Source organism: Caretta caretta, chromosome 9, assembly GCF_965140235.1.
Source record: "Caretta caretta isolate rCarCar2 chromosome 9, rCarCar1.hap1, whole genome shotgun sequence".
Classification (NCBI taxonomy): domain Eukaryota; kingdom Metazoa; phylum Chordata; order Testudines; family Cheloniidae; genus Caretta; species Caretta caretta.
This window is the reverse complement of record NC_134214.1, coordinates 81,545,474-81,559,136: the sequence shown is the minus strand read 5'-3', so window position 1 is coordinate 81,559,136 and position 13,663 is coordinate 81,545,474. Positions and strand designations below refer to the sequence as shown.

Genomic DNA, 13,663 nt, shown 5'->3' with positions numbered 1-13,663 from the left:
CTGTTTCCAGGGAGTTTTTTAAAACATTTCTTTGCGATGTTGAAAACAGAACCACAACCACGTTGTGCAAGTGCCTGGAAACCAAGCTGAGTCAAATGCAAAAGGTAATCCAGTAACTGTAAAGGGAAGAAAATTATGTCCAAAATTCTTTCACTTGTAATAATCCAAGGTATCATTTGTTGTACAGGTCAAGTCAATTTTTAATTTATGATTTTAAGCATCATCTGTGCAGTGTAACTGCACAACTCCCTAGGTAGCAGTCTTGAAAGGAATACCGCAAGTGCTTGGAGAGATTGAATATGTACATGTATAGGGACAAATAATGTCAGTATGAAATCTGATGAAAAGATCCATGTGTCCATTCTGGTGGTGAGATATAATAGATGTGTAGGCTGCTGTTTGACTTCCAGTCCAAGCTGTTGTACTATTGGTTAAAACTATAGTAAAGAACAAAATTGTCAGATACACAGATGAACATAATTTGTTGGGGACAAGTCAACATGGTTTTTGTAAAGGGAAATCATGGCTCACCAATCTACTAGAATTCTTTGAGGGGATCAACAAGCATGTGGACAAGGGAGATCCAGTGGATTTCCAGAAAGCCTTTGATGAGGTCCCTCACCAAGGGCCCATAAGCAAAGTAAGCTGTCATGGGATAAGAGGGAAAGTCGTCTTATGGATTGGTAACTTGTTAAAAGATAGGAAACAAAGGGTAGGAATAAATGGTTGTTTTTCAGAATGGAGAGAGGTAAGTAGTGGTGTCCTCCAGGGGTCTGTACTGGGATCAGTCCTATTCAAAATATTCATAAATGATCTGGAAAAAGGGGTAAACAGTGAGATGGCAAAATCTGCAGATGATACAAAACTACTCAAGATAGTTAAGTTCCAAGCAGACTGCAAAGAGCTACAAAAGGATCTCTCCCAACTGGGTGACTGGGCAACAAAATGGCAGATGAAATTCCATGTTGATAAATGCAAAGTAATACACATTGAAAAACATAATCCCAACTATACATATAAAATGATGGGGTCTAAATTTGCTGTTACCACTCAAGAAAGATCTTGGAGTCATTGTGGATAGTTCTCTGAAAACATCCTCTCAATATGTGGCGGCAGTCAAAAAAGCGAACAGAATGTTGGGAATCATTAAGAAAGGGATTGATAATAAGACAGAAAATATCATATTGCCTCTATATAAATCCATGGTACGCCCACATCTTGAATACTGGCTGCAGATCTGGTCACCCCATCTCAAAAAAAAATATTGGAATTGGAAAAGGTTCAAAATAGGAAAGGGCAAAAAAAAATGATTAGGGGTATGGAACGGCTTCCATGTGAGGAGATATGAATAAGACTGAGACTTTTCAGCTTGGAAAAGAGATGACTAAAGGGGGATATGATAGATGCTTATAAAATCATGACTGGTGTGGAGAAAGTAAATAAGGAAGTGTTATTTACTCCTTTTCATAACGCAAGAACTAGAGTCACCAAATTAAATTAATAGGTAGCAGGTTTAAAACAAAAGGAAGTACTTTTTCACACAATGCACCGTCAACCTGTAGAACTCTTTGCCAGAGGATGTTGTGAAGGCCAAGACTATGACAGTGTTCAAAAACATAGCTAGGTAAGTTCATGGAGGATAGGTCCATCAATGGCTATTAACCAGGATGGGCAGGGATGGTGTCCCTAGCCTCTGTTTCCCAGAAGCTGGGAATGGGTGACAGGGGATGGATCACTTGATGATTTTCTGTTCATTCCCTCTGGGGCACCTGGCATTGGCCACTGTCGGATGACAGGATACTCGGCTAGATGGACCTTTGGTCTGATCCATTATACCTGTTCTTATGTTCTTATCTCCCTTTTATGTAATTCAGCACAAGGAAGAAAGGAAATGTGAGCCATGACATAAAAGATGGTCTAACACCTGCATCAGATGACAAAGAATAATTAATAATCAGACAGGAGGCTGCTATCTTGACAGCTACATAAAGCGTTTTAGGACTAAGACCCTGAATCTGCAAAGACTCATGCACACAAATAGCTTTATGCACATATTTGACCTCAATAGTCCATCCATGTGTAAAATTGCACTCATATGTATGTCTTTGTAGAATTAAGCCCCAGGAAATATAAGGTCCCACTAGAAATCACTGAAAATCAGATAGTTTTAAAGTTGATTTAGGGGGAAAATATATATGCTTAACATTTTCTTTTAATTTAATTATTGATAAGAGTTTGGGTTTTTATTTTTTAACACTAAGACATTTTATCCTAAAGTGACTTGATCCTTTTATCCAAATTAGAAAGTTTGTCTCAAAGTTGAAGTGTAGACTAGAAATGTGGCTGGACTCTGAAAAGTGACTGTGAAAACACAATAGTGGGGCTGTAAAAATAACACCCTGGGTTGTGGCTTGAGTGTCATCACCGGTAGACAAAGATCCTGCAGCTCGCGCATGGTGGGGCATAGAATGGCAGCAGTTCTACTGGCGATGCAAGAGACAGAACAGACGGCAGCTCAGTCTCCTATTGCTGTTTTGCCTCGGCAAGGCTAACTGGAGTAAAAAGCAATATTCCGTACTTTTGATGGCAAAGTCAGCAAATCTGATTCTGAGAAAGCTCCTCTGATGGGTCATAAGGTGTTATTTTTACAGGGGTATTTTAATGATCATAATCACACCAAAGGAGACCCTACTCTCACTTGAGGGAGGAAGTGCTGCTATTCAGTGAATAGTTGTGTGCATGAAGACCGAACATCCATAATCGTTTGTGGATTTAGGTTCAAGGTCACCATTCATAGGAGGGCAAGAAACAGCTGTGCGACCAGCTCTCGTGATTTTATCATGAGTCTCACAATATTTGCTATGTTTTATTAAATCCCCAGCTCCTGAAGCCATGTGATCATGAAGGAATCTCAGCTTTTTTCTTTCTTTTTTTTTTTTTAAGGTAACTTTCTCTAGCCCTTGTGGTAATGGGGAAAGCTTGAAAAATACCAGAAGGTAAATAAAGACCGCTTATCCCAATTTTTAAAATCTTATTATTTATGCCAATCTCATGATTCTGGGGGGGATGATTTTTGAATGTTTGGGATTGGCAATACTAGAATCAGATACTAACATATAATAGGGTGAGATGCCTCATCTTCTCCATTCAGAACACATAGCTTCCACAACTAAATGGCACTGTTGCTACTGCTTTGGCCTCATCTGCAAGAGAGGAGGGATGTTGTGGTTAAGGACCTGGGCTGTAACTCAAGAGATGAGAACATAAGAATGGCCCTACTGGGTCAGACCAATGGTCCACCTAGCCCAGTCTCCTATCTCTGACAGTGGTCAGGGCCAGAGCTTCACAGGGAGTGCACTGAACAGGGCAAATCTGGAGATTTCGGTTTAATTCTTGACTCTGGTATAGACTTCCTAGGTGACCTTGGGCAAGTCACTTCATCTCTCTGTGCTTCAATCCTGCATCTGTATACTGGGGACAATCGTACTCAGTTTGCCTGCCTGTTTAGCTTTCAAGCTGTCTTTTTCTATGTGTTTGCAGAGTGCTCAGTGCAATGGGGCTCTTTAGGTGCTGCTGTAATACAAATAACAGAAGCAGTATTAGTCTGTGTGCACATTGCCCTGCTGAACAACTCTGTCAAAGATTTCTCAGCATAGCATTCAAAGCTTAGGATAAAGACAATATTATAGTGGGAATGTCATAGGAGTTAGAGGAGGTATGGTTTAGACGGTGACTTACCTCAGATCTTCACCAGTATAATAAATGCCCTGCATGCCTGGTGCTGACATCCACACCCTTCTGCGTGCTGCCTAAACCATGCTTATCATCAATCACCTGATTCTTCAATGCTGGGAAAAACACTCAAAGGTGATGTGAAAATAAAATACAGGCCCGGAAAACAAAACTCCTTCAAGAAGTGAGAGCCGGACAATAGCAACCTGCCAAACCATCAGAGCAGGCAGGAGAAGTTTCAAATGCATGTGTTTCTCAGGCATGTGGAACAGTCACATTTTTAAACAGAAGCCCAGTACCAAGCATACAGAGGCAAGGCAGCTACTTAATGGCCTCCAAATATAGGGCTTGGCTGTAAAAGAAAACTCCTAAGGAAGATTGCTGATAAGCCTTTCTCTGTAAATGCCATGAAGGTCGTGGAGATGGGCCTGTGAACCAGAGCAACGGATGTCACCCGTGTCAACCTGTACGCCCTCACGGCCATCTGGCTCGTCAGCACCACCAACACTGCTCTCAATACCATCTGACCATTGATCCACCCGCCCTCTTTCTTGCTCCCTGGGAAAATCAGGACTGATGTAGTGTCCTGAAGCTGGGTGCTGACAAGTAGGTAGGTTTCTGTGCCTTTTTCTGGGAGAAGCCTCCTGTGAACTCGGTTTGACAGTAGAAGGGAATGTCATTGTGGCCACATTAGAAAAGGCCCATGATTAAAGCTTTCTACACACCATAGATTAAATGACAGGCTGCTGCTGAATGTTTCAGGTATGGAGAGAGACAGCAGACCGGCAGATGAATTTTATGTTTCAGGTACCTAATATCCTGTTGATTTCAGGGCTATGATTTCAGGGATGAGGGCTGCTCACCAAGTTCAGCTGGAGACTAGCTACAAAGAGATAAAGTACCTGGCAGATTGTGTAAGGTGTGACAAGCAGGCAAACCATCAGCAGTGGGTAGTTTCTGTTTTGTCACATAAAATATGAAGCCACATTTCCAGTGAGTTCACACTACACTCACTAGAAAGAAGATTTTGCAAACACAGGCCTATCATGGCCACACCTGATCTATGTGGTGAATTTTCACAGGTGCTGAGTACCTACAGCTCAATGAGCATCAATTGGATGCTACACAGTTTATAGAGCACTTTGAAACTTTTTTTGAGTTGAAAGGCATTGTACAAATAGAAGCAATGTACCTTTCCCTAAGAAGTTGTGTTGATATGATTATTTATATAACAGGAATGCCCATAGACCCCAGCCAACATCTGTGCCCCATTGAGCTAGATTCTGTATGTACACAAAACAAACAGCCCTTGCCCTGGACAGCTTACAATTTACATAGACAAGAGGTGGGGAAAATGGATACAACATACAGGCAGCCGATTAGCAATTGAGGGATTAATTGATTGAACTGTTCCAGGTCAAGCTGGGAGACTCTGGCAGAGCCAGGACTCAGATCCAGGTTTCCTGAGCCCAATTACTTGTCCATGAGACCATTCTTCCCTGCACTGAAGCTACACAACTTGGCAGGAAAATTGGTCAACATTTAAAATTGTTAAACCTTTAGGTTTTGTGGGGTTTTTTCAGGGGAAATGTATAAGACAGAACACAGAGAGCCACACATTCATGGACATTTCTATGAGTGTAGACGAGTGTGTGTGAGCAGAGCACTGGAAAACCTGCCCAAAGTTACAGGTCCAGGTCTGAGAAAAGGTTAACGCAGTCATTCCAAGCAGAGTAAAACAATCTATAGATCTGCTTTACCGACCGTTAAAAAGCTGCCAATAAAGACTCTAATCCCAGAGATGTGTCAATGGGCAAAGCAATGGGTTTCATATTTTTGCTGACTTTCCAAGCCAGGGGAGTTAATATGAGTGTAGGTGATTCATGAGCCGTGTAGTCCACACCTGTTCTTGTTTTCAGTGCTGCACAAACAGACCGCCTGGTACGGCTCGGCTAAAGGCAGTAGCTTGGGTGTGAATGTTTCCAGCATCAACAAAAATAACATCATCCATCCCCAGTGGATGGGAGATCTCCTGTATCGCAGTAAAAACAACTGCTTAGCAGAGTCAGTGTTAAAAGATAAGAAACGTTCTCATGGGCTTTGCTGAGTTCCTGCAACACTGTCTTACCCAGAGACACATCAGCATTTCCTGACAAACTGCCACAGGGTCACTCACACTGGTTTCCTCCTCTAATCAACAGCAGCCCTTTGGAGGGGTCACTCAATTGCCTTGCCTGTTGACGTTTGGAAACCCTGTGTTAATTACCAGGGCCTTTCACCCTTTGTTTCTCTGCTTTAGAAATGCAGCCGTCACATTCTGACCACACCTGCTTGGAGGAAACTCCTCGAGTGGCCGACACCATACTCTTTCCTGATTCTTACCAACCACTGTATCAGTTACAGATTTATGGAAAGGGGCCACAGAAAGCGGTGGCAGGTCAAGACTGCTTGGTCTTGAACTGCATCAACTCATTAATCAGAGTCATTGTCTCCTCCTTGACACCGTGGTGCATAGAGAGCTTAATAATGACAGAGACATTGCCACTCTGTGTCCAGTTTGAGTTATGGAGGGGCCATAGGCATGTCCTTTCTTCATAGTTTTATGACAGATCCAGAATTTAGAACTTCAGGCATAAGATAAACATGAGAGCTGGGAAAGTGGGTAGCACCATCTGCAATCAGCTGCAAAGTGATATTCACTCAAGCGTGGTTTGAAGTATTTGGGAAATGCAGTAATCTCATAGCTATGGAAAAAAGGCAGGGAATGTTATTTCATGGTCAAAATGATGGCAATTCCTTTGGGAAAGAGAAGACCTGGCACAGCTCCAGGATTTAGAAATATGCAGAACCAGTGGGAGGGAGAAAGGAGTCCATGCTGATTTGATGCACGAGGGACTCTTTAGAAAAACCAAAAAAGGAAAGGGGCTGCATTAGCCTTCCCCTATCTAGTCCTCCCAAAAGACACTTTTAGGGTTACATATGCAAGTGTTTCACATCTTATTTCCCAGACACTATTACTAAATGTGAGCTGCAGACATGTCCTTCAGTTCTTCATCCCACGGGACTGACTGTAAGGAAAAGAGGTGTCTCTTCTCAGGACAGGACTTTAGTGCGGGTGAAGTTACTTATTGACAGGCCTGGAGAACGAGGGCCACTGTTCAACTCTAGCATGGGCATAGCATGGGCAGCAGCAATGTATGATCTCACTGCCCTACCAATGGGTTTGACCCAATCAATGCTCATTGACATCAATGGGAAACTTTCCCTTAATTTCAATGGGGTTTGATTCAAGCCTAATATGTCTTACCAATAGTGTGGAGGAAATATCAATAAGGGTGAGACAGCAGATCACGCTCCATCTGCCCAGCCACAACCTCTCTCCAGCTGCCATTTGGACAGCAGGAGGCATTTAACAAATCTCCTCAATGATTTTGTTGCCACCTCAGCTTCACCCTACTGGAAATGCTAGAACTGGAAGTCTCTTCTAGAGTCTTGTGTAGAGACAAAAGTGGATCTCTGCCAGGTTTTTTTCCTCCTTCCCTGGAAGCACCAGGTATTAGCCACTAACAAAGGCAGGATAGCGGACCGGATAGCTCCGTCTCTAGTCTGATCTCATGTGGCCAATCCTATGTCCCTGTGTTTGCTCAGAATTCTCATAAGGGATGAGTTTTGGAGGGGGTGTTTTTGCACTGATTTATCATCGCTTCTCTTGTGTGTCAGCCTGACACCTCTTTGTAGATGCAGACATACTTAAACATGGGCTGCACGTTAGGGTTTCTAGTTTTCCAAAAATGCTTTGTTCACTTCCCATTAATCTAATCAAGATTGCTCTATGCGGGATCATCTGTATGTTGCACATAGTCACTTAGACAGTTTTGGATGCCAAAGAAGGAATGTTTTAAAACCCCTTTAATTAAATTACTTTATTATTTTGAGTACTTATCAGCAGATTAGCTCATTTATCAAAGGTGACATGTGAGGCAGGAAAGTCAACAGCAGTGAGTCGCGAACTTCATGTATGTCCTTGCTGCGGCAGTAAACACTGTGTTCGCTCACACATCACTGGGATTACATTTGGCACCTCTATATTTCTTTCAAACTTATTTGTTTTGTACAGCTGCAAATAATGAAAGCAATCGTTGCGCTGACTCCACTCCAAGAATTATTCCCCAACTTCTGAGTACGTACAGAAAGAATCACTCCTTATTGAAATATATTCTGATGTGAGCCAGGACCTCTGGTAAAAAAAACAAGTGGTAAATTTGTATCTGCCCAAGCAATAATTTCTCTCCTGTTCCTACTTTGCTTTAATATTTATATTTAGGTTTGGCAGAATTTGATTTTTTTTATCGTTTCAGTTGATAATATCAATGTTTATTTTTAAGAGCTTTTACAGAATTTTTTCTGTTTAAGTTTTCACACGCGTAAAAGTACGTTTTTAAAGCATTTTTTCTATTTTTATTGATTTAAATTGTCCCAGTTGTGGGAGATTATGTGGGGTGTCAAAGAATAGTTGCTCCAACCCCTCAGACAGAGACAAACACCTGCAAGATCTCTATCAAGCATTCTTACAACTACAATACCCACCTGCTGAAGTGAAGAAACAGACTGACAGAGCCAGAAGAGTACCCAGAAGTTACCTACTACAGGACAGGCCCAACGAAGTAAATAACAGAACGCCACTAGCAATCACCTTCAGCCCCCAACTAAAACCTCTCCAACGCATCATCAAGGATCAACAACCTATCCTGAAGGATGACCCATCACTCTCACAGATCTTGGGAGACAGGCCAGTCCTTGCTTACAGACAGCCCCCCAACCTGAAGCAAATACTCATCAGCAGCCACACACCACACAACAAAAACACTAACCCAGGAACCTGTCCTTGCAACAAAGCCTGTTGCCAACTGTGTCCACATATCTATTCAGGGGACACCATCATAGGACCTATCACATCAGCCACACTATCAGAGGCTCGTTCACCTGCACATCTACCAATGTGATATATGCCATCATGTGCCAGCAATGCCCCTCTGCCATGTACATTGGCCAAACTGGACAGTGTCTACACAAAAGAATAAATGGACACAGATCGGATGTCAAGAATTGTAACATTCAAAAACCAGTTGGAGAACACTTCAATCTCTCTGGTCACTCAATTACAGACCTAAAAGTGGCAATTCTTCAACAAAAAAACTTCAAAAACAGACTCCAACGAGAGACTCCTGAATTGGAATTAATTTGCAAACTGTATACAATTAACTTAGGCTTGAATAGAGACTGGGAGTGGATGGGCCATTACACAAAGTAAAACTATTTCCCCTTGTTTATTTCCCCTCCTACTGTTCTTGTCAACTGCTGGAAATGGCCCACCTTGATTATCACTGCAAAAGGTTCCCCCCCCCGCCGCACCCCACTCTCCTGCCGGTAATAGCTCACCTTTCCTGGTCACTCTTGTTACAGTCAGTATGGTAACACCCATTGTTTCATGTTCTCTGTGTATATAAAATCTCCGCACTGTATTTTCCACTGAATGCATCCGATGAAGTGAGCTGTAGCTCACGAAAGCTTATGCTCAAATAAATTTGTTAATCTCTAAGGTGCCACAAGTCCTCCTGTTCTTTTTACGATACAGACTAACACAACTGCTACTCTGAAAAGAATAGTTATTTACTGACACTAGTTAGTCACTGAAATTCAAAAATACTAAAGTTTTATGATCATTAAAACACAACTTGTCAACATCGCAGGTCAAAATATACAAACTCGAATAAGTTCTCAAGCAGCATTTTTCTTATTTTGCCTCTCTGTACATTTCAGTTATTATTGATGGGACTATTTCTCTCCTCAGTTTGGATGTGTACAGTGAAATCGATGTAGATCAACATTTACAGACAAAAATATAATCTTCCCAACCCTATTTATGTTTGACTTTTAGCCTGAAATTCAGAAGGGGCTTCAGAACTATTTAATCAAAGAGAATGGCCGTTGTTACAAAGAGGAGCTTTCTGAGATCAGTGTTCTGCTCCAATTGCCCATAGGAGAGGTTACATCTTTCTAACTCTAACATAACAAAAATCACCACAACAACCATTTCCTCTTCTGTGTAGATACCCTTATTATTTCAGACATTTTAAAAAAGCTAGATCATTGTTAACTTTTATGTTTCAATCTTAATACCTATTACACACTTGTCAACAAGCATAGAAATATACAAACGGGTTGTCATTACATACAATTAATCCATCATTTCCCAGAGGGTGATGTGCAACCCACAGTGGGCACTAAGGGGGCACAGCACAAGTTACCTCCAGGCTGCCCTGCTAACAAGGCAGGGTGAAAATGGGTATGTGATTGATTTAATTTTTCTGAATGGGGAATCAGCTTTTAAAAATTTGAGATGGTACAATAGGCCTTAAAGGGACCATTTAATAATTCACCTCTACTGTCAGTAGAGGTCAGACTTTATACTGTCAACATAAATACTAGGGAAAGTTTTCTCTTAGCTAACCAGGAAGGATGTTAACAGGATAGCTGGTGTAAATTGATATAACTGTATTAAAATGATGCTGATTTACACCAAGTAAGAATCTGGCCTTCTATCTTCAAATCCCGAAGACAAAAAAAAAAAAAAAAGAGAGAGAGAGAGAGAGAAGTATGTTATATACGTAAACCTATCATTATTACCTAACATCTTTGAACCATAAGTACAATTATGGAACCATCTTCAATTATACAATAACAAGAAAACATGATCTATTTGGTTGGGCATGTCTTTAAAGAGAGCTGGGATTTTATTTGGTCCAGATTGAAAAAAATCAAGGGAATTACACAGGCAAAAATGGTTAAGATTGAAAATGTAAAGGCACAAAACTCCGACGGCTGGTAAATGTGGGGTATGTCTGCGCTGGAGCGAGGGGCATGATTCCCAGTCACACAGACATATTGGCACTAGCTCTCATGGACTGAGCACACTGAAAAAAGTAGTGTCACCATGGTAGCCCTGGCAGTGGCTAGCCGCCCTGAGTACAACCAGCCTGACCTCCGTGAGTACATAATCAGGACGGCTGGCCCATGCTGCACCTCGCTGCAGCTACCCTACTGTTTTTAGTGCACCAGCTTGATGAGCACTAGCACCAGGATGTCTCAATGAGCTGGGAATCACGCCCCCCAGTTCTAAGTGTAGACGTAGCCTTAGGTAAGTTTCGTTGGCCGCATTGCATAGATTAAAGCACTGGGAAATATTTAATTCAAAAGCTGTATGTTTAAGGGGGTCAGGTTGTCACTGTTGAGGGACATATAGCTCTGTGAGTTTAAATTCTCAGCCATCATGCTGCATTTGCACAGATACTTGGCAAGTAATAGTCATACACAACACAGCATTTCAGCAGACTGAAGAAACCGAAATACTGACCTGTATGTTAACATACCCATTTCACAATAAAATACGACACTATTCAGTACTCTCCAGCTGTGAAAGGGTTTGGAAATACCCACAATTGAGACGCTAGAGTGAATTTAGAATAAATGGGGGGAAAATTAAGAGCCCAGGTCCTGCTGTCTTTACTCCGACAAACATGCATCGTGTTCATGGCAGTGAAAGAACTTTCACTATGTTCAGCCCCTCCATTGGGTGCACAAAAGGGGAGGGGGGCTCCTGGCTCACACTCAGTCCCCAAACACCTATGAACTAGATAAAACTGAGCCCGCGGTGGGAATTTCATATAATGGCCATTTTAAGACCTGAAAGAGACATCACCAGCTTGGTCCATGGACAATGGACTGACCAAAACCATGCAACGTGGATCCCTTCTAGGTCATATTTTTCCTCCTGGAAATCTTCATACGCTGCAATGATTTGTTTGCAGCGGAGATGAGTCAGGGGGGCCAGATGAGGAATAAGGAGGACTCTGGCTTACACAGCCCTTCCTTTGTTAAGCATTTGTTAAAAACTGCATCTTGACAAGGCCACCAAGGTCTTAAACTTGATAGCACCAGATTTCAGAGAGTGGAGGTTTCAGTTCAAGTGATTTGCGAGCCAGGGAGTAAGACAACCAGCCCCACATCACTACTTATGGTTCAAACCTGCCAAAGGATTAAGAGCTTCCAATGCTATTACATTTTCTTCAAAACGGAAACTCCAAGTTTCCTTGCGTGTTGCCAACTATTATTTCAAAGTATCTCTATTCCTCTGTATTCTGGGATCTTCGGACAAGTATTGAGAGCCTGAAGCTAAGGAAGGAAAACTTTTAGGATAGATAGTAAAGATAGGCTCCAGATGCAAAATCTAAAACCACATTTCTAACACCTCAAGCTTCAGGGATGTTTGCCTGTAAGGTTTTGGATTCAGCCCACTATGATTGTTTTGTCAGTTTCCCAAGTGTTAAGCAAATCTAACAACAGTTTTGTCCCCAATCCCCTCTTCTGCTCTTCTGTTTATTCCGCTGTCGCTGCCATTTTGTCTAAATTTTAAACTGTGAGCTCTCCGGACTGTCTTTGAGTTATTTGTTGTACTGTCTTTGAGGATGATGGGATCCTTACGTGCTACCATAACAACGATAATGTTCTGAATGTGGATTTTGTCATCTTTCGGCCTGTAAAGTAGAATCAGAATTCTGGAGATCTGATCATGAAAGCGATTGTTCATCTGCTCCCATTGTTGCAAGATGTATGATTTTGCAGAGCTGAAGTATATCTTCTTCAGGCTGAACTATAGCAGACCATGGAATTTGTCTCCTCAATGAAGTGAGGCCAGACCTAGCATCTGGGATATTTAAAGTAAGACTGGCCAAAGCACTAAAAGGCATCCTGTTAGGAACATTCCTCCATTGAAACTAGATGAACTACAAGTAATAATCCAGACCCTCAAGTGCCCATTTAGGGCAGCTTTATAGTCTTTTTGTGGTCCAACAGGGCCATAGTTCTGGGCAGTACTTGCCCTATTGGGTCTTTTCCATTGATGACTTCTCTGAGGCTAGGTGGTTAAGGCATCATCATCACCAAGATTCAAAAATAGAAGACCAACACAAAGATTTCATCTCTATACTGAAGGCTTAAGTGGGACTTAAGCAATACATAGTTCTTGTGCTGCCCCCTCTACACAGGGCTGATTTCCCCACTCTCTGATCTTCCCTGCAGTTATTGAAAGTTATTGTGACCCTACGAGCCCCACAATGCCAATTGGGAAAGCGTTCTCTGTTCTGTAACAGCAACTCCTACCAGGCCTGGCAAACTCACTGCATCTAGTACACTGCTTTCACAGCATTTATCCAACAAAAGGTTGCGTGAAGTGTCTATAAAAAGCTTATGTCATGCTGATCCGCATAAATGTTGCAAGATGTACATAGGGATGATATTTAAGGAATTGTGTGTATGTACTGAAATTGTATTTTAGAGTCTGTGTCCCAGGCATGGTTGACAAACAGGTTTTGCTGGACAAAGGGACAGATATTCACCTGCCTGCCTAGGTTCAGATGGAGATCAAACATTGTAAGCCAACACAATGGAAACTTGTTTGGCATATGGAGTTAACATAGGCACATGAAGACAACTTGGAGCTAGCACACCAGGGAAGGAACCATGGTGGGGTCATCGTGACTCTGGGGCCAAAACTTTGGGGAAATACAAAGCGAAACAAAAGGACATTTTGGTATCCAACACGGAGGAAGCAAAAGGATGGCACTTTTTGCATTCATGACAGGTGGATCCCAGCCATGTTGATTGATTGTTTTAGGTGCGAAACGACTTGAGACTAGGATTTGAGTCTGTTAAAGTTACGTGCAGACTCTTAGAAGCATGTTACACTTTTTGTTTTATATGTAACCATTTCTGTTTCCATTATCCTTACTCAGTGTCTCTTAAATCTTTATCTTTGATAACTAACTTAGGATTGTTTTTGCTATCACTATATCTTGGGGCTGGGAAGCTGCCA

The 13,663-nt window shown here is 41.9% G+C and overlaps 1 protein-coding gene and 1 long non-coding RNA gene across 3 annotated transcripts in view; one reads left to right on the top strand and one right to left on the bottom strand.

The window, feature by feature from the left end:
- LOC142073230 (uncharacterized) overlaps window positions 1–2,991 on the top strand; it is a 77,045-nt gene extending 74,054 nt beyond the window's left edge. Inside the window, exon 3 of the long non-coding RNA XR_012669996.1 lies at window positions 2,944–2,991. This is a non-coding gene — a long non-coding RNA (uncharacterized LOC142073230). The remainder of the gene's footprint in view (window positions 1–2,943) is intronic.
- Window positions 1–13,663, bottom strand: part of LOC125642670 (vascular endothelial growth factor receptor kdr-like) — a 184,419-nt gene that overhangs the window by 132,914 nt on the left and 37,842 nt on the right. The gene's annotated exons all lie outside the window — the stretch shown is intronic.